This window comes from Elaeis guineensis, chromosome 12 (genome assembly GCF_000442705.2).
Source record: "Elaeis guineensis isolate ETL-2024a chromosome 12, EG11, whole genome shotgun sequence".
NCBI classification, from domain to species: domain Eukaryota; kingdom Viridiplantae; phylum Streptophyta; class Magnoliopsida; order Arecales; family Arecaceae; genus Elaeis; species Elaeis guineensis.
The window spans coordinates 75,499,821-75,519,286 of NC_026004.2; positions in this window are offsets into that span (position 1 = coordinate 75,499,821).

Sequence of the window (19,466 nt, forward strand, 5' to 3'; positions counted from 1 at the left end):
CTAGTAGTATGTAGTGACAATCCAGTAGAACTGAAATGAACCTCTAGGTATAGTTAATGTATAATTCAGTCCTTCTATCGTGAGTCCCAACTAGATGGTTGGTCATGGCTAAATCGTCAAACCTCGACATCAGTCATATGATAGATTCGATCAGCTCAAGTCCAAATATGATTCCTATGAAAACTTTTTTCCATCAATCATACTATTGTGGCCATAGATTCTTGGACTTAACTTCTTAAATCTCATATGACTACTTCTTTCTACTAAGATCGATAGATCTCATCTTGATACATACTCTACTCCTATAGTGGATCAATTATCGCTAACATTCACTTCAAGAGCTCATTAAGACATATGTTTATATGTCAATCAAACTCCAGTAGCCACACTACGAGCAATAGTGTCATCTCAGATCAAAAGATCAGTCACACAACTACAGCATCGAGATGATCACTAACAATCGAGTAGAAATCCAAGTGATCTCTCGTATGGTCATAGTCGGTACTAGTTAATCTCTAACAACTATCTGCACTCATCACTCAATGACTCTATACTATAGACTAGAGATCCATCTATCCTGAAGGAAGTGATCTATGCGTCGGTCTGTTCGAATCAATCACCATCCTCATGATAATCCTATAATCAGGAGCATTTAGGAATTAAATATATGTCTCTAATTCTCAACACCTTGAGAATATGTATCGAAAACTAATTTCATGGATGATTTAAGGATGCATCACACTTGAATGAATAACAAACTTATCCTTTTATTGATCAAATCAATGTATTAAGTATAAAATTATATCCTAGATTAATTACAATATGTCATTCATATTGGTTTCTAGGACATACATCTAATAATCTCCCACTTAGACTAAAGTCAATTGGCCATAAATCTAAATCCCATCTTCTCAAGGTGGACTTCTATTTTCGATTGGCTCAACTACTTTATCAGCAGGTCTGCCATGTTGTCCATGGAGTTTACTCTTCACATCTCGATATATTTTTTTTCAAGGTAGTTGCGTATGATATGATACCGTCGCTCGATGTGCTTTGATTTTTTATGAGACCTCGGCTCCTTAGTAAGTACAATGGCTCCATTGTTGTCGCAGTAAAGTGGTATGACATCTGATGTCATAATCTCAAGTTCCACAATAAACTTCTTGAACCAGAATCCTTCCTTTGCAGCATCCAAAATGGTGACACATAGCCTCTGTGGTCGAATCTACTATGATGGATTGCTTGAATCTTTTCTAGCTAACTGTGCTACCATTGTAAATGTACACATATCCTGATGTAGATTTTCTATCATCAGAATCAGATATGAAGTTTGAGTCAGTATAGCCCTCGACTTGTGACTCAGAATCTCCTCCAAAGATCAAGAATAAATTCTTAATCCTTTTCAAGTACTTAAGGATGTTCTTCACAGCTATCCAAAGCTTCTCACCTGGATTCGACTGATACCTGCTCGTGATATTCACAGGAAGGATAATATCAGATTGAGTACATAGCATGGCATACATGAGGCTTCCTATGACTGAGGCATAAGGAATCCTACTCATGCACTGCACTTCCTCAGATGTGGTTGGACACATCATCTTGAAAAGATTAATACCATGCCTAAGAGGTAAGAGTCCTCTTTTAGAATTTTTCATATTGAACCTCTTCAGCACCTTCTCTATGTACAGCTTTTGTGATAGGTCTAGCATCCGTTTACGTCTATCTTTATAGATCTTTTGTAATATCCGACCCATTTGGGCCTTGGGCTAGGCCCAAAATCTCAGAAGCCCAATGAAAAAAAAATTTGAAGAAGACTCTCGTAGGGAGTCTCTGTTGGGAAATGTGTCCCAAAAAGCCAATCGTCAAGCTGTTGACGGTTGAGCAACCAAGTATTGTAATTGATTTGTTAATAAATAAAATATATTTGGCATTTTCATCATAAGCTTTCATCTTCTAATGAACTCCGTTGTTATGATGAAGTCCTTAGGACTATTTAAGTTCGATAAAGAGAGGATTTATCGATTAGTCCTTAAAACTGTTCACGACCAAATGATAGGCTGTTAATAAGGACGACAGCTTCTATCAAGCATAGGTCGCTGTAGGCCATATGGGTTGGTTGTCCTCTTAACCAAGGAGTGTGGAGACACTGGTATGGCATACAGGTGAGATATAAGGGTACATCGTCATTGAACGTGACCAACTCCAGAGCATTCTGCTGTCGAGAATATCTCTGATGGGATATAGGTATAAATGTCCCTTAGACTTGAGATCGCCTCATTGACTTGCAAGCAACTCACTGTGCTTTGGTACTGGACTAACTGAATTTCTAATTTAGGGATGGAAGGCTTCTGGGCACAGTCAAGTACTTGCGAAGTCAGAGTGTGATCGAGATGGGATTGACCACTCCAAGAGTTGGAGAAGAATGAGTCGCTGTATTTCAATTTAGCAAAACCTTGGCCAGGGTAATCCATCAGATGGATTTGATATTTTGAAATACAATGTGGACAACCTGATCAGAGTTGACAGTTGAGCTCTGGGGTGTCCTATGATCATTTTGGTCAAGGGGATGAATTATATGAAAACTATATCCGCATGGGTTCTAAGGATGTTGTTCTACATATTCGACCTATCCGGACGTCGGGTACCATTGCTAGATGGTCACTTCGATTGGTATAAAAATTTGTTTCTATGCTACCGGCTTAGGTTCGGACCTATGAGGTCACACACATTAGAGTTCATGATCCAATCGGATGGTTGATCAACGATTAAGAATCATTATAGGGTTAAATAATCAATACGATTGACATTTAACCCAGTGCAAGTGTTGCAGGAGGATCGATTAGCAATTTGATTGCTAATTGGCTTAATTTGATTAAGCCAATGGGCTGAGATTAAGTCTAATTAAATATGATTTAATTAGATTTAGTTTGGGCTTGATTGGATCAAGTCCAATTGGTTTATTGGATAAGCCAAGTGCAAGGAAAGACTAGTCCTAGTTCAACTAGGACTTGGGTCAATCTAATTTCTAATTTGATTAGAAAATTAAATCAGATTTAAATCTAATTTAATCTGATTAAATTAGGTTCTTAATTAGGTTAAGACCTATTTTAATTGGGTTGATCTAATTTTGATTTGATTTGGTTTGGAAAACCAAATTAAAACAAGTTATGAGACAGAATCCTAGTAGGACTAGGACTCCACCTTGCGCCACATAAACCTTCTCCACGCCCTCTCTCTTATTCAACGCCAATCTCCACTTATTTTGTGCGACAAAAGCCCTCTCCCAGATCTCTCCCACGTTCACAAAAGGTCTCCTCTCTTCTTTCTTACATGGAAGGTGATTTGGATCAAATCTAAAAGGAATAAGTTTGGATTTCGAATTCTATGAGATAGAGTTTTAGAAATCCAAAACTCTTTCAATTTTGCACCGAATTTATCCAAATTTTTTTTGAAATTTTCATGGCTTTTAGGGTTTACATTGTACACTCTTTTCTGGTAATCCATACACGAAAATATGGAGGAGGTGCTCAAGAGTTGGGCGTCCCTTAACTTGCCATGTTTGGATAAGCCTTGACTAAGTGTTTGACCTAGACAAAGACTCTAATATATCTCTCTATATAAGATGATTTTCTTCATGAAATTTTAAGGAGAGATATATATTCGAGAGGCCTTTCTACCACCCAAAAATCAGAGAGAAATACCTTTGGGTCGTGGAGATATAAAAGATGCAAGTTTGGGTATCTAGAGAAAAAAAATGTGAAGAAGAAAAGGATCTTCTTCTTGGGTTTTTGTTTTCATATCTTTCCTCCCTCCATCTTGAGTTTTCTGAGAGTGTCTCAGATCTGAAACTCCTCCTTCTACTTTTCATCTTTGGAAGAGTCCAAATCAAGAAGAAGGAGGCACCTGATCAACCATCAAAGAAGGATCAGCGCAGTACTAGCATACTGTACTGATTTCCTGAAGCAGGACTTCTGATCGAGATTCGTGGGCTCGTGTGGATGACTCCTAGAGGCCGGATGCGTGTGCGGCTTGCAACATCATTCTTAAGCCCGGATCAGTAAGGTTAGAGCGTCTAACTTGCAAGGTAATAGATCTGATCTATTATTTAATACATACATTAGATGTAGCTAGTATAGAAACATGTTGATATGATCAACATGTAGTTCATACTATATTCATATATATTTTAATTTTTGATTTAATGCTATGTAATAATCATGTAATAGGATCTTATATCTAGAGATTTTTTGATCTTAAAAAATAAATTTTGATTTATTTTTAGTCTTCCGCTGTATGATCTTGAAAAAGTTTCAAGATCTAACCCTCTTTTTCAAGATCTAACCCTGAAACCCTAGATCTGGTTCCTTCAATTGGTATCAGAGCCTAGGTTCTTTATTACATGATTATTTATACATTCTTAGATTATTTTTTAGATTAGATCTAATTTATAATCTGATTATTAAATCTGAAATTAAAATTTTAGATCAATCACAAACTGCAAGGTTGTCCTGCTGTAAGGTTTACCCCTTACAGTGCAAAGGTTGTCCTAGTTTGTGTAGATCTATCTTTAATCATAAATTTGTTAGATATGATCTAGATTAAATTTATGATTTATTAGATTTAAAAGATGTTTAAATCTGAAATAAAATCTCTTTGTTAATAATTTTTATGCAAAGAAATTATTTAAAGTTGAAATTGTTTCAATTACATGAACCTGTTTAGATTAGATCTAAAGTAGTTTCATGTTTATTTCACTTGCATCTTGATTATGAATCAAACATGCAATATGATTGGTAGAATCATATTGTAAAATTATTTTACAAATATGAAAATTATTTTTTGAAAAGTCGAACCCAACCCTCAGCCCAAAACTTAATTAAGAATTAAGAAGTTGTTTGATTAGGTTCTAGGATTGTGAATTGAAGAACCTAAGACACAAATCATAACACATTGGGTTAATTGGTTAGTGGAAATTAGGTCCATTAATTGGGTTAGACCTATGGTTAGATTAAAGATGGACTTAATTAGAGAATTGACTAAATCTAATCAATTGTTGTCTTAGATTAGGTCAAGGATTCTCTAGATCAATTACAATAGTTGTAGTTGGTCAAGTCCATGTCTTTAACGAGAACCAAATGGACTTGATTCTTGGCTAAGCGGTCTAGCACGAACTGTTAGGTTGATCTAATCGAAACTAATTAAACCAGTTGGTGTCTAAGGTAAACCAGACCGGTGGTTTTTAATTGGGAGCCCGCTTACCTGGCCATTCATGATGGTGTCTAAGGCAAGCTTTGGCAGACCCTCCCACTGATCGAACTTACCTGGCCTCTTGGTGAAATTATGTTTTGATCGGATCACTTGACTATTCGAGCTGACCCACGTCAGCTAGGTAAATCAGTGTGACTGATTTAGGTGCTCCTAGACCAGCCCTTTTAATGGTCTCCCTTAAGCTGACTTGGTGAAGTCAGTGGGAGGATCATGATAAGCTGGTTCATCTGACCTCATCCTCTATATTATTTAATCCTCTAAAATTATTAGGTCCTTAAAATGATAAAGTTATGGAGATAACTGAGTCATAGCCTCCCATTAAGGTGTTTGATAATGAGTCCATGAACTCAATAATCATTGCAGACCCAAAGGTCTGGTGCTTGTTGACTAATGGAATTATCACTCATCATATGATGACTTGGAAGTGTCTCTCTAATGGTGGTTAGGTGAGCCAACCAAAGTTGGGCTTAATCATTCGTTGGTTAGATACACCAAGTATGATCATGTTAATGGTTGGACCTAACCGGATCCTTACAGTGGAGGCCAAAGCCTACTGATTAGGTTTCTGGGGCAAAATTAAAATTACTAGAAATTATTTAGAGAAATAATTGGTTATGAACCTACCCTTAGATGTACATGGGTTGACCAACCAAAGTTGGGCTTGTGTGCAGTCTAAGTGGATTCTAGTACCCGCTAAGAAATTAGGGTAATTCCTCAAGTTGGAGGTAGAGGCTACCAATTCGAATAAAATAGTGGGAGAAACCTTTTGATTAAAGTCCAAATCTTTAGGTTTAATGAATCAATTACTAATTAGGTTATGGTTCTCCTTTATGCAAATATGGCCACTTCCCTATCGCTCCGATCATTGTTGGACAATGATAAGTTGGTGGGACCCAACTTCGGTAGCTGGTACCGAAAGTTGAAGATAGTCCTGGAGCATGAACGGATCCTATATGTGATAATGGATCCTGCACCTGAGGAGCCAGCTGTCAATGCACGTGGAACAGTCAGAGACACTTACCAGAAGTGGCTCAGTGACCGGACCACGGTGCGCTGTATCATGCTGGCTGCTATCATGAGTGACGAGTTCAGTCGCAGATTCGAGACGGCTCAGCCAAAGGACATGCTTCAAGTGTTGGAGGATACCTTTGGCACACCCGATGACGTAGAGAGGCACAAGACTAGTTGTGCCATCTTCAATGCCAAAATACGGGATGGAGTCTCTATCACTGATCATGTATTGTACATGATCGAGCTGATGGAACAATTGAGCAAGCTCGGCTTTTCCTTGCATGAGCAGCTTGGGAAAGATGCAATACTGAACTCGCTGCCCAAGTCTTGTCTCCCATTCCTCACTCATTATAGAATGACAAAGCCTGAAGTAAACTACCATGGGTTAATGGGGTTGCTTCAGAACTTTGAGAAGGATCACCAACTCCTCAAGGAGTCGGTGAACTCAGTGAACTCAGTGGGAGGTTCATCTTCTGGTTCTCGACCCTTTGAGAAAGGAAAGAAGAACAAGAAGAAGAAAGTCAAGAAGGTGCAAGTTCAGGCTGGGACATCTGTGTAGAGCCAGACCAAAAAGATCAAGCCTGATAAGAGTCTATTCTACTGGCAAGCACCCTAGATTAGATAGTGTGTCAAATATCTACTTATGGCATTGGAGGCTAGGTCATATAAATAAGAACAGAATAAACAGGTTGACTCAAGAGGAAATCCTCAAAGTCAGTGATTGTGAATCACTTGCAACCTGTGAGTTCTGTCTTCTTGGTAAAATGACCAAGTCACCTTTTACTGGAAAAGGTGAGAGAGCTACTGAGCTCTTGGGCCTAGTACATACTGATGTATGTGGGCCCATGAGCACCAGTGCTAGAGGTGGATATTTCTACTTCATAGCTTTCACGGATGACCTATACCTATATGGATATGTCTATCTGATGAAACATAAGTCGGATTCATTTGAAATGTTCAAACAATTCCGAAGTGAAGTGGAAAAACAAACTGGGAAGAGTATTAAAACTCTTCGATCTGATCGAGGAGGAGAATACCTTTCTAGTGAGTTTCTCACATATCTATGAGAGAATGGGATTTTCTCCCAATGGACTCCTCCAGGAACACCACAGCATAATGGTGTGTTTGAAAGGAAGAATCAGACTGTGTTAGACATGGTCCGATCCATGATGGGTTTTTGCTAGCTTGCTGATATCCTTCTGGGGATATGCACTCGAATCGGCCCGTTATCTGTTAAATAGGATTCCAAGTAAGTCTGTAATTAAGACTCCATATGAGATATGGACGGGACGTAAGCCAGCACTTTCACACCTTAGGGTCTGGGGGTGCCCGGCCTATGTCAAACGATTAGTCACAGACAAACTTGGACCTAGGTCTGACAAATGCTCATTCATAGGGTACCCCAAAGAGACAAAAGGATATTTTTTTTTACCATGCTGATGAACAAAAGGTGTTCGTCAGCCTTAAGGCAATCTTTTTAAAAAAGGAGTTCCTTGGTGAAGGAACCGTTGCCTCTAAGGTTGAACTTGATGAAGTTCAACAGGTAGAAGGACCGACACCAATAGCTGAACCTGAGTCGGATATGATTAGATCACATCCGGAGCCCAATATACCTGCACCATTAAGGCGATCCGGTAGAGTACCGTGTCAGCCGGATAGATACTACAGTTTCTTGATCCGGGACGGTGATCCCATCGAACTTGATGAGAATAATGAGGATCCGATCACCTATATGGATGCTATGCAGAGACCTGATTCCAAGAAATGGCTTGAAGCCATGAAATTCGAAATGGAGTCCATGAAGGTCAACGATGTATGGACATTGGTTGACCCACCTGAAGGGGTTAAACCCATTGGGTGTAAATGGGTCTTCAAAAGGAAGAGGGGCGCAGACAGAAAGGTGGAGACCTATAAAGCCCGTCTGGTTGCCAAGGGATATCGTCAACGTTATGGTATTGACTATGACGAGACATTTTTCCCCTGTGGCAATGCTCAAATCTATTCGGATAATGCTTGCAATAGCTGCCCATCTGGATTATGAGATCTGGCAGATGGATGTAAAGACAGCTTTCCTGAATGGAGAGCTGACTGAAGAGATGTATATGATACAACCTGAAGGGTTTACATCCACAGATAAGTCCAAGGTGTGCAAGCTTCAGAGATCCATTTATGGACTGAAGCAAGCTTCTCGGAGTTGAAACATGCATTTTGATAAGGTGATCAAAACGTATGGCTTCATTAAGAATGGAGAAGAGCCCTGCATCTATAAATGGGCAAATAGTCCAGTTGTGGTATTCCTTGTCTTGTACGTGGATGACATTCTCTTAATCGGGAATGACATCCCCGCACTACAGGGAATAAAAGTTTGGTTGTCATCACAGTTCTCCATGAAGGACTTGGGTGAAGCATCTTACATCCTAGGGATGAAGATCTATAGGGATAGATCTAAAAGGATGCTTGGGTTATCCCAGTCCATGTACATAGACACTGTGCTGAAGAGGTTCAGCATGGAGAATTCCAAGAAAGGCTATCTACCGATAGGCCAAGAAATTTCTCTCTCTAAGAAGAATTGTCCGACAACTCCTGAAGAGAGAGAGCTTATGAGTAGAGTCCCATATGCTTCAGCCGTGGGATCTATCATGTACGCCATGACATGTACAAGGCCAGATGTGGCATACTCACTAGGAGTAGTGAGTAGATACCAATCTGATCCTGGAGAAAACCACTGGAAAGTGGTCAAAGCCATCCTTAAGTATTTGAGAAATACTAAGGACCAATGGTTGGTTTATGGCAAGTCAGATCTGAAACTTGTGGGGTTCACAAACTCTAGCTTTCAATCTGACCATGATGACAGCAGGAGCATGTCGGGTTATATCTTTACTCTGAATGATAGAGCCATCTGCTGGAAGAGTTCCAAGCAGCATAGTGTGGCAGACTCTATTTGTGAAGCAGAGTATATCACAGCATCAGATGCCGCGAAGGAAGCTGTGTGGCTGAGGAAATTCATCAATGAGCTCGGAGTAGCATCCTCCTTCGATGGTCCAGTCCTGCTCTACTGCGACAGCACTGGTACCATAGCTCAGGTGAAGGAACCCAAAGCACATCAGCGGACGAAGCACATCTTGCACCGCTTCCACCTGGTCCGAGAGATCGTGGATCGAGGTGACATCGACCTTCAGAAGATCGACTGAAAGGAGAACCTAGCCGACCCCTTCACTAGAGCCCTGGCAATAAAGGAGTTCGACAACCACAAGTCGAAGATGGGTATTAGATACTGTGCCGAGTGGCTTTAGGATAAGTGGGAGTTGTTGGGAAATGTGTCCCAAAAAGCCAATCGTCAAGCTGTTGACGGTTGAGCAACCAAGTATTGTAATTGATTTGTTAATAAATAAAATATATTTGGCATTTTCATCATAAGCTTTCATCTTCTAATGAACTCCGTTGTTATGATGAAGTCCTTAGGACTATTTAAGTTCGATAAAGAGAGGATTTATCGATTAGTCCTTAAAACTGTTCACGACCAAATGATAGGCTGTTAATAAGGACGACAGCTTCTATCAAGCATAGGTCGCTGTAGGCCATATGGGTTGGTTGTCCTCTTAACCAAGGAGTGTGGAGACACCGGTATGGCATACAGGTGAGATGTAAGGGTACATCGTCATTGAACGTGACCAACTCCAGAGCATTCTGCTGTCGAGAATGTCTCTGATGGGATATAGGTATAAATATCCCTTAGACTTGAGATCGCCTCATTAACTTGCAAGCAACTCACTGTGCTTTGGTACTGGACTAACTGAATTTCTAATTCAGGGACGGAAGGCTTTTGGGCACAGTCAAGTACTTGCGAAGTCAGAGTGTGATCGAGATGGGATTGACCACTCCAAGAGTTGGAGAAGAATGAGTCGCTGTATTTCAATTTAGCAAAACCTTGGCCAGGGTAATCCATCAGATGGATTTGATATTTTGAAATACAATGTGGACAACCTGATCAGAGTTGACAGTTGAGCTCTGGGGTGTCCTATGATCATTTTGGTCAAGGGGATGAATTATATGAAAACTATATCCGCATGGGTTCTAAGGATGTTGTTCTACACATTCGACCTATCCGGACGTCGGGTACCATTGCTAGATGGTCACTTCGATTGGTATAGAAATTTGTTTCTATGCTACCGGCTTAGGTTCGGACCTATGAGATCACACACATTAGAGTTCATGATCCGATCGGATGGTTGATCAACGATTAAGAATCATTATAGGGTTAAATAATCAATACGATTGACATTTAACCCAGTGCAAGTGTTGCAGGAGGATCGATTAGCAATTTGATTGCTAATTGGCTTAATTTGATTAAGCCAATGGGCTGAGATTAAGTCTAATTAAATATTATTTAATTAGATTTGGTTTGGGCTTGATTGGATCAAGTCCAATTGGTTTATTGGATAAGCCAAGTGCAAGGAAAGACTAGTCCTAGTTCAACTAGGACTTGGGTCAATCTAATTTCTAATTTGATTAAAAATTAAATCAGATTTAAATCTAATTTAATCTGATTAAATTAGGTTCTTAATTAGGTTAAGACCTATTTTAATTGGGTTGATCTAATTTTGATTTGATTTGGTTTGGAAAACCAAATTAAAACAAGTTATGAGACAGAATCCTAGTAGGACTAGGACTCCACCTTGCGCCACATAAACCTTCTCCACGCCCTCTCTCTTATTCAACGCCAATCTCCACTTATTTTGTGTGACAAAAGCCCTCTCCCAGATCTCTCCCATGTTCACAAAAGGTCTCCTCTCTTCTTTCTTACATGGAAGGTGATTTGGATCAAATCTAAAAGGAATAAGTTTGGATTTCGAATTCTATGAGATAGAGTTTTAGAAATCCAAAACTCTTTCAATTTTGCATCGAATTTATCCAAATTTTTTTTGAAATTTTCATGGATTTTAGGGTTTACATTGTACACCCTTTTCTGGTAATCCATGCACGAAAATATGGAGGAGGTGCTCAAGAGTTGGGCGTCCCTTAACTTACCATGTTTGGATAAGCCTTGACTAGGTGTTTGACCTAGACAAGGACTCTATCATATCTCTCTATATAAGATGAGTTTCTCCATGAAATTTTAAGGAGAGATAAATATTTGAGAGGCCTTTCTGCCATCCAAAAATCAGAGAGAAATACCTTTTGGTAGTGGAGATATAAAAGATGCAAGTTTGGGTGTCTAGAGAAAAAAAATGTGAAGAAGAAGAGGGTCTTCTTCTTGGGTTTTTGTTTTCATATCTTTCCTCCCTCCATCTTGAGTTTTCTGAGAGTGTCTCAGATCTGAAACTTCTCCTTCTACTTTTCATCTTTGGAAGAGTCCAAATCAAGAAGAAGGAGGCACCTGATCAACCATCAAAGAAGGATCAGCGCAGTACTAGCATACTGTGCTGATTTCCTGAAGCAGGACTTCTGATCGAGATTCGTGGGCTCGTGTGGATGACTCCTAGAGGCCGGACGCGTGTGCGGCTTGCAACATCATCCTTAAGCCCGGATCAGCAAGGTTAGAGCGTCTAACTTGCAAGGTAATAGATCTGATCTATTATTTAATACATACATTAGATGTAGCTAGTATAGAAACATATTGATATGATCAACATGTAGTTCATACTATATTCATATATATTTTAATTTTTGATTTAATGCTATGTAATAATCATGTAATAGGATCTTATATCTAGGGATTTTTTGATCTTAGAAAATAAATTTTGATTTATTTTTAGTCTTTCGCTATATGATCTTGAAAAAGTTTCAAGATCTAACCCTCTTTTTCAAGATCTAACCCTGAAACCCTAGATCTGGTTCCTTCAGTCTCCTTCTTCCTTCCGATCGGCTCCTAATCGAAGTCAAAAATACTGTCGGGGAGGAGTCAAACTCCTCCCTTCGGCTCTATTTAAAGGGGAGACCCCTTCTCCCTTCTTCCCACCAAGGAATTTGGAGTAAAATGGCGAGGATCGCCAGAAATTGCTCGTGAAAGCCGTCATCGTGCTTGCCTTAATTTCTCATCGAAAATGTCACCAGAGCTCGAGGTAAGCCCTGATTTCTCTCCCTCTCTTCTTCCCTTTCCTTCCTGTGCCAGTGTGCAAGATCGTCGATGATCGGAGTCACAAAATTTTGTCAGAGAAGAAGTCCCCTGTTCTACCCCTCTCTTTGCTTTGGTTTTTCAATGTCGACGGTCACCACCGACCGTTGGCCTTGGTCCCTCCGAGCCTCGGGTGGGTCGCCCTCTTGTCGTCGGCCACTGTTGTGCCAGCTATGGCTTTGATCGGTTAGCCAAAAGGGGGGACCGTTCAGTCTCCTGTTTTGCCAAAGAAGACCACGGGAAGAAAAAGAAAAGAAAAAGAAAAAGAAAAAAAAATAAAAAAGAAAAGGAAAAGAAAAAGAAAAAAAAGAGAGAGAGAAGATTTTCTCTCTCCTCTCTCTCCCCTCTTCCTTCCTCTTTTTCTATCTTCTCACTCCACTTTCTCTCCCTACTTTCTCTCTCTAAAATTTTCTCTCCTCCTTTCTCTCTCTAAAAAGACCTATGGATCCCATATCAGGCCATCTTTTTTTCTTCTAGGGACCTATGATCCTGAATCGATTTAGTGCCTGGAGGTTTTATCTGACTGGTCATTCAGTAATCACTTTCTATTATTATTTAATTTTTTTAAATATATGAAATAAAAATTGATCCTGATTTAATATTTTAAATAAGATTATCTATTTCATTTAAGAAAGACTAAAGATCTAGGATAATTGAAGTAAGTGGATCTTACACTCCTTATTTATTTTTAAATAATCATATTTTTTTCATGCAAAGAATTATTGTTGATGAAATTATATTTTTCATAAAATAAGGATCAGCATATGTGATATAAAAAAGTATATTTTATTATGAGTATTGATTTCATGAATATATTTTATAAAAATAGCATGATTATGAAGCATAAATTTTATTATTTTTTCTATCTATGTATACGTATATTTTAAGAAAAAGATATAAAAATTTCAAAGGCTCTCAGATAGCTATGAATGAATCTCTTTAGGAAGGTGGACATCCGGAGCTAGCATCCACATGAAACATAGTCCTGTCAATGAGTATAAAGTTGGTACATGAAATAAAAACTCTGTTGATTAAGAAACATGATCATGTCATAGGTATAATAGTGATCTTAGCACGAATATCTGAGAGCAATATTTCGAAACTTGACATGAATACATGACAAGAATGATTTATGATTTATGATTGTAAAATATATATAATTTTATGCATGCATGATTGGTTTATGACTTATTTTATTATATACTCTATGAAATAATTTATTTTGTATTATCTATTATTTTTTAAATATTATATTATCATAAAAGACTTATGCTTGATCCAATAAGGAAGCGCAAGTTCTACTTACTGAGCTAGTGTAGCTCATAATTTTTTTATTTTTTTTTCCTTATACAGAGAAATAGGACTAGAACCAGTGAAGAAAATTTAGGCTTTGGAGATCTACGATGTAAGCTTAGAAAGTTTATAGATGAAGTTTAGTTATATGATGATCATAAACTTATAGTAAATAATTATAAATTTTGAGATATGAATTTATATTTACTTTCAGATTTAGATGCTCTGAACTAATATTGGTTTAATTATCTGATGAATAAAGGAATTGAATCTTTTTATTTGATGAATTTTAGATGATTATGATGGATTGGCTTCGTGTTATCATGGATTCCATTCCTCGGTTGCATGGCCGTGTTATATCTCGAATTTGAGACATGACAGAATGGTATCAGAGCTTAGGTTATGATCATTGGATATTATAATATAAGTGATTAGGATATGATAGAATAATATCAGAGCTTAGGTTTAAGATCACTATGATCATGAAGTGATATCAAAACTTTATGTATAATCAATAGGATGTGACAGAGTGGAGTATGATGGATAATATTAGAGCTTAAGATTATGATCATTAAGGACGTGATAGAATGATATAAAGTTTAGGTTATGATCACTAGAGAATATAACTTAAGTGGTATTTGAGCTTAAGGTTATCATTATTCAAAATTGTGACTTTAGTGATATTGGAACTTGAGGCTAAGATCATGAGAAATATGATAGATATAAAAGAAAAGATTCAATAATTTGATTTTAAATCAATAGGTATTATGATGAAATTTATGCATAAGTGGCATATGATGTCTATAATAAAATTGATGAATTATATCTTGAATTCCAATTAGTAGGATTGACCTGAGTACGAGAAGTGTTGATCCTGAAATGAAGTGGGAGGTATTGATATGTTATGTTGGGTATATTTGATGATATTGTAATGCTAAACTTATATGGATAAAGGGCATGATAATTTTGCTGATTTTGATATTAATTTTTTTTACAAAGAAAGGTTGGTTTGAAAATTGTCTAAATGATTGTAAGGTAAATCAAAGGTTAACTCAAATTAATTCTAGACATATTGGATTCTTAAGGAGTGATGAAGATTATGTAATAAGTTCAAACATAGAAGGTGGATGAAGATTTAATTTTGATGTGCTATGCCTAAGAGATAGTAATGACAAGAAAATATAAAATTTTATCCTAAGTTTTATATAAAATCTAAAACTTAGATCTATCTTTGATTGATTTAACATACAAAGATATTTTTATTTTTGATTGACTTAGATAATTTGGTAAGTTGAGATCAGAGTGCGCAGCAAAAGTATGGTGGTCTGAATTGATTAAAAATATTAATTTTTTAAATCAAAAGATATTATAGAATATATTACTTGTAAATAAGGAAGAATTTTATTGATAATGAAAAGATACTATAGATCTTAATCTAATCTGATCATAGTTCGATAATTTTTATCAGTAGGTTATTTTATTATAGATAATACCAAGAAGAACCCTAGATATCTCAAACAACATAACTTAATTTCGAGGAAGAAATTATTTAAAGGGGGAGAATGTAATATTCGGTTCATTTGGGCCTCAGACAAGGCCCAAAATCTTAGAAGCCCAACGAAAAAGAAAAATTGAAGAAGACTCCCATAGGGAGTCTCCTTCTTCCTCTCGATCGGCTCCTAATCAGAGTCGGAAATGCTGTCAGAGAGGAGTCAAACTCCTCCCTCCGACTCTATTTAAGGGGGAGACCCCTTCTCCCTTCTTCTCACTAAGGAATCCAGAGCGAAACAGTGAGGATCGTCAGAAATCGCTCGCAGAAGCCGTCACCATGCTCGCCTCAATTTCTCATCGGAGATGAGGTAAGCTCTGATTTCTCTCCCTCTCTTCTTCCCCTTCCTTCCTGTGCCAGTGTGCATGATCGTCGGTGATCGGAGTCACCGAATTTTATCGGGGAAGAAGTTCCCTATTCTGCCCCTCTTTTCTTTGGTTTTTTGACATCGGTGGTCACCACCGACCGTCGGTCTTGATCCCTTCGAGCCTCGGGTGGATCGCCCTCTTGCCGTCAGCCACCATTATGTCGGCTACGGCCTTGATCGGTCGGTCAAAAGGGGGGGACCGTTCGGTCCCCTATTTTGCCAAAGAAGATCGTGGGAAGAAAAAGAAAAGAAAAAGAAAAAGAAAAGAAAAAGAAAAAGGAAAAGGAAAAGAAAAAGAAAAAGAAAAGGAAAAAGAGAGAAGATTTTCTCTCTCCCCTCTTCCTCCCTCTTTTTCTCTCTTCTCACTCCACTTTCTCTCTCTACTTTTTCTCTTTAAAATTTTCTCTCTCCTTCTTTCTCCCTCTAAGAAGACCTATGGATCCCATATTAGGCCATCTTTTTCCCTTCTAGAGACCTATGACCCTGAATCAATTTGGTGCCTGGGAGGTTTATCTGACTGGTTATTTAGTCAATCATTTTTTATTATTACTTAATTTTTTTGAATATATAAAATAAAAATTAATCTTGATTTAGTATTTTAAATAGGGTTATCTGATTCATTTAAGGAAGATTAAAGATCTAAGATAATTGAGGTAAGTGAATCTTATACTTCTTATTTATTTTTAAATAATCATATTTTTTTCATGTAAAGAATTATTGTTGATGAAATCATATTTTTCATAAAATAAGGATCAGCATATATGATATGAAAAAGTATGTTTTATTATGAGCATTGATTTCATGAATGCATTTTATGAAAATAGCATGATTATGAAGCATGAATTTTATTATTTTTTCTATCTATGTATATGTTTGTTTTAAGAAAAAGATATAAGGATTTCAAAGGCTCTCAGATAGCTATGAACAAATTCCTTCAGGAAGGTCGACATCCAGAGCTAGCATCCACATGAAACATGGCCCCACCAACGGATATAAAGTTAGCACATGAAATAAAAACTCTGTCGATTAAGAAATTGATCCTATCATGGGTATAATTGTGACCTTAGCACGAATATCTGAGAGCAATATTTCAAAACTTGACATGAATACATGATAAGAATGATTTATGATTCATGATTGTGAAATATATATGATTTTATGTATGCATGATTGGTTTATGACTTATTTTATTATATATTCTATGAAATACTTTATTTTATATTATCTATTATTTTCTAAATAAACTTATGCTTGATTCGATAAGAAAGCGCAAGTTCTACTTACTGAGCTAGTGTAGCTCATATTTTTTTTATTTTTTTTCTTATACAGAGAAATAGGACTAGGATCGATGAAGGAAATCCAGGCTTTGAAGATCTGTGATGCAAGCTTGGAAATTTTATAGATGAAGTTTAGTTATATGATGATCACGAACTTATAGTAAATAATTATGAATTTTGAGATATGAATTTATATTTGCTTTCGGATTTAGATGCTCTGAATCAATATTGATTAATTATCTGATGAATAGAGGAATTGAATTTTTTTTATTTGATGGATTATAAATGATTATGATGGATTGGCTTCGTGTTATCATGGGCTCCATCCCTCGGTAGCATGGCCATATTATGTCTCGAATTTAGAGCGTGACACCTTTATTTCAAGAATATAGGATACTTCTCCTAGATCTTTCATGAAAAATTTCTTGGACAACCATCTTTTGACCATGGTCAGCATGGGAATATCATTCCCAATGAGGAGAATATCATCCACTACAATACGAGGAATGTTATGGTGCTCCCACTGATCATTTTGTATACACATGGTTCTTCTTCATTTTTTATAAAATCAAATGATTTGATCACTTCATCAAAATAATAATTTCAACTCTGAGAATCTTGCTTTAATCCATATATGGATCTTTGCAGCTTACAGACTCTGTGATCACTATTACCAGATGTGAAACTCAAAGGCTACTCCATATAGATATCTTCCTTAAGATATCCATTCAGAAAAGTAGTTTTTACATCTATCTACTAGATTTCATAATCATAGTAAGCTGCAACAGCAAGCAGAATGTGAATGAATTTCAGCATGGCTATGGATGAGAAGATTTTTTGATAGTCAATGCCCTCGCACTGACTGTAACCTTTGTCCACAAGCCTAGCTTTATAGGTCTCTACCTTACCATCTGCACCTATTTTCTTTTTGTAGATCTATTTACACCCAATGGATACAATACCCTCAGGTAGATCCACTAAGGTTCATACTTAGTTCAAGTGCATGGAGTCAATTTCTGACTTCATTGCATCTTACCATTTCTCAGAATCGATGTCAGATATCACCTCGTCAAAGGTATTAGGATCCTCACTATAACCCTTATCTCCCATAAGGAATATTTCTTTTACTTCCTTCGTAAGCATACCCATGTACGTTTCAGAAGGTCGGGAGACCCTGCTAGATCTATAAGGTGGTAGAGGAACATCAACTACTAGCTAATGAATAATAGGTTCCTAAGGATCTATAGCTCTTGGCTCTTCAGAGACCTCTTTGAGCTCAACTAACCTCTCACTACCACTATCCTGGATAAATTGTTTTTCTAGGAATATGGTATTTTGACTCATAATCATATTGTGATCTTGTGAAAAGTAGTAGTATCCCATGAATTCTTTTGGATACCCTATAAAATGAGATATTACGATCTATGCTCTAATTTATCAGCTATCTATCTCTTGACATAGGCTGGACATCTTTAAGTCTTAAGATAACCTAGACTCGACTTTTTACCAAACCATATCTGATATGGTGTGGTAGGAACGGACTTTGATGGAACCCTATTCAATAGGTAAATGGCAGTTAATAAGGCATGTCCCCAAAGATTTAAGGGTAGATCACTGAAGCTCATCATAGACCTGATCATATCCAATAGAATCCTATTCGTCCTTTCGGATACTCCATTGAGCTGAGGTGTTCTAGGAGGAGTCCATTAAGAGACTATGCCATTGTCCTTAAGATACCTGAAAAATTTTTGACTAAGGTATTCACCTCCTCGATCAGATTGAAGAACCTTAATGGATTTTCCTATTTGCTTTTCTACTTCATGTCTGAATTTCTTAAACTTTTCAAAGGCTTCAGACTTGTGTTTCATCAGATATACATATGTATACCTAGACAGATCATCGATAAAGATAATGAAGTAGCTATAACCACCCCTGACCGGCACATCAAATGGCCCACACACATCGATGTGTACCAGGGTAAGTAACTCAATGGCTCTTTCTCCATATCCTACAAAGGATAACTTGACCATTTTTCTTTGAAGGCAAGATTCACAAGCTAGATGCAACTCTAGGTTAAGAGAGCCAAGGATCTCATCTTTTTTCAGTTTGTTTATCCTGTCCTCTTCAGTATGGCCTAGTCTATAATACCACAAGTACTTCTGGTTAATTTCATCTTTAGGTCTCTTTTGGCCTATGGCAGTCATTATTTGCTCGTTTAAATTCAAATTCATATCAACATACAAATAATATAGACTATCAATTAAAAGACCTCATGCAATCAATTTATTTCATAAATAAATAGAACAAAAGTCTTTATTAAAACTAATTTCAAAACCTTCCTGTGCTAGCACAGATATGAAAATCAAATTCTGACTAGCTACAAAAATATAATAATAGTCTTTCAAATCTAATCTAAAATCAGACGATAATCGAAGAGGATAAGTGCCAACGGCCTCTGCAGTAACTTTTACTTTATTACCGATCCGAAGGATCATATCATCTTTCCTCAACCTCCTTTCTATTAGACCCTATATTAAGGTACATATATGAGCACTCGAGTCAAAGCCTAATATCCAACTAGAAGTA